The sequence below is a fragment of the Micropterus dolomieu genome, linkage group LG12 (assembly GCF_021292245.1).
Source record: "Micropterus dolomieu isolate WLL.071019.BEF.003 ecotype Adirondacks linkage group LG12, ASM2129224v1, whole genome shotgun sequence".
Classification (NCBI taxonomy): domain Eukaryota; kingdom Metazoa; phylum Chordata; class Actinopteri; order Centrarchiformes; family Centrarchidae; genus Micropterus; species Micropterus dolomieu.
This window is the reverse complement of record NC_060161.1, coordinates 24977467-24980851: the sequence shown is the minus strand read 5'-3', so window position 1 is coordinate 24980851 and position 3385 is coordinate 24977467.

Below are 3385 nucleotides of genomic sequence, written 5' to 3'. Positions count from 1 at the left end.
AGACATTGGTTTATTTTGTTGATATAATAGGAAATGATTTGTGTATCATGCTTTCACAGCCAATTTAGTTGAAAATTAAAGTGAAAAGAAATATTTGACAGTTATAGGCAGTGGTGGAAATGGTTACATTTTACTGAGGGAACCATACTCAGGTGGGGTTGTGGATAGATTTTTTATTTATTTTACTTCTTGATGGCAGACTTAGGGTGCACTCACACTAGGTGATCCATATCCTGCTCGAGCACGTTTAACTACCAAAGTCCGGTTTGTTTGACCAGTGCTCCGGGCTCACTTGAAGAGGTGGGCTTGGGCACGATAGGCATGTATGGAACCCCAACACAAACTCCACTGTGCCGTGCGAGAGAGAGGTTTTGTTTCAAAAAAGAGTGCAGTGTTTCCCCGCAGAATGACAGTCAATACTGACTTCCAGCTACGTACAGCATGCTTACCTCGACAACCCAGCATCGTTAACATAGCTCTCCTTATTAGCTAGGCTTCTTACATGCTTGCTAATAACTTTTTTTTTATTTCCAACATTGACAGTTGTGTTGGACAGATTTGTGCAGTGGTGTTTATGAGTGAGAGAGGGACAAGAGAGAGAAAGAGAGAGAGAGAGAGAGGAGATACTGCGCGAATATACCTATGTGCAGCACTCTACAATCAACTCCGATTTTAAATAGGCCTAGTAAAAAACATCACATATCATTATGTGACGGTCGGCATTGATACTGTGGCGGGCTGCCACAAACGAGTCAATGTATGGGAAACACTGACAGTGATGGCGTAAACGCGTGCTCTGGCGCAGGCCAGCGGGGGTAGTGGGGAGGGGGGATTATCAGGCCTAGTGTGAGTACGCCCTTAATGATGCTGCTTATTAAGCTTTCAAAACATGTTGCCCCCGATGGCTTTTCCATAGGGGTTTGAATGTGTGTGAATGTGACTAAGGCTCAGTGTGTGAACTTTTACATGTTTGAGCTTTGTGACATGGTGCATTCTCCTGCTGGAAGTATGACCCCAGGTACAATGTGGGATGGACAGCAACAGTACTTAGGTAGGCAGTCTCGTTTAAATGATGCTTAGTTGGTACTAAGGTGCGCCAAGTTTGCCACCATTACACCTCCATCAGCCTCAACCGTGGATACAAAGCAGGATGGATCCATGCTTTCATGTTGTTTACGCCAAACCTACGCCTACCATCTGAATGTCGCAGCTGAAAACGTTTTTCCAATCTTCTGTTGTCCAATTTTGGGGAGCCTGTGCGAACTGTAGCCTCAGTTTCCCATGCTTAGCTGACAGGACTGCACCTGGTGTGTTCTTCTGCTGCTGAAGCCCATCTACTTCAAGGTTTGACGTGTTGTGCGTTCAGAGTTGGTATTCTGCATACCTTAATTGTAATGAGTGGGCCGAGTGAAATGGAAAGGGTGAGATGGAAAGGATTTGAGGACATCTACAGGCTGACATGTGTAAAGGTTTCTTCCTTTCCAAGTATCAACAAGGATGTTCGTTTGCGTTCAGCTGCCCATTCCACACCTGCACAGTGTGTAACACAGTCGCTCTTGCGCATCAGTGGAACGTAAGGTGTTGGGCAGTAATACTGTAATATTAATTTTCCCAGTAAAGTGTGTAGTGTGACGGATTTCTATTTCCAAAACAGTAATGTTATTACAGTTACTAATCACATTAAGGCTGCCCTACTGAACGCACCATCCCTGACGTCAATGAGCGACCGCGCTGCAGATCACCGGCACCGGACCTTATGAGGTCTATGTATTGTACAGTATATTTCCTCTTCAACCCAACAGTGTTTTGTTTATTATTTAATTGTGTTGAGTATTTCCAGGCAATTCCACAACATTTCGGAAGTCCCACTGAGATTCACAAACCTGCTGACCTGCTGTGAGTAAAGTCAGACGAGATTCCTGGAGGTTTCCTTTCCGGATAGGAACAGCACTAAGTGCGTCACCTCAACAAACAATAGGATTAATCACTTGGAAATCATCTTTGAATACTTTTTCTAAACTCTAAAATTTGTGGGTTTAACTTTAAACACGTAGTGAGAAGTGGTTGAAGTCTCTGTGTTATTGTCTGAAGCTACAAAAAGAAATTCTACCAAAATTAATGAAAAGTGCACAAAAAACAGGCAGAATTGGCAAAACTGCTCAGTGAGGCCTAGAAAAAGCGTTGATTGAGCTTGTGACTCACCTGAGGTTTGAGTCCTCGGGCGTAATTACAATTGGGCAATTTCCTAATTTGGAGGGTGCTCTCCTCCTGAATTGTGGGTCTCTCTGGTTGTGCATCTGTGAGAGAGTTGGACCTCTGGCCCTCCCCTTCTCTTTCTTATATATTTTTTTCTTTACCTTTATTTTACCAGGCAATTTCAGGCAAGTTAATTAAGAATTGTTTGTCATTTATAGAGACTGTGAGTGTGTGTGAAGAAGAGAGAGAGAGCTGACAGCTGACAGCTTATGTTTCAAGTCTGTGTGTGAGACAAGGCCCCCGCCTTCTGCATTGTCACTATATGAATAGCAATGGTGAGTGTGTCTTAGAAGATGAAATGAAAAAGTGTAATTTGAGTTGAGGAATTATTTTCTATTGAGAGAGAGAAATTAGTTTTATCTGGTTTCATCATACCTTTCTTAGAACTTTGAGTGAAGGAATGACAAAGAGGATTGAGCATAGCAGCTTGGAAAAAGCATGATCTTCAACCCATCCAGTTAGTGAAATTATTTGAATATAACAACTTCTTAACTACTACTACTACTGCTACTACTACTACTCAACCTGCCTACGGCCAGACAGTCAGGACTGCAGAAAAAATAATCGGTGCCAACCTGCCCTCCATTCTGTACTTATACATTTCCAGAGTCAGGAAACGGGCAGGAAACATCACTGCAGATCCATCTCACCCCGGACACAATCTGTTCCAGCTCCTCCCCTCTGGTAGCCAAAACCAAAACCAACAGACACAGAAGCAGTTTCTTCCCACAAGCCATCACTCTGATGAACAGCTGATTTCTGACTCACAGTATCAGGAACAATTCCTGTGCAATAACCCAGTAACTCTGTCTCTAATCAGTCACCTGTTTACTGATTTCCACTTATTATCTATTTATTCACCATTCTCTATTTCAGTGCTGTTCATACTATGTCATATTGTATATACTGTATACCAATACACCTACCTCAGGTCATAAGGTCCTAGGTCTTTGCACTATGCTCCATCACACTGTGTACATGTATGTGTATGTGTACCTGTATATCATATCCACCTTCAACGTGTACATAATGAGAATAATAGTTTACTCTTGCATCCTTTGCACTGTGATCACCTCACTATTTGATTATTTCAATATGTCTATATTGTTTTGTTCATAGTGTGTATATT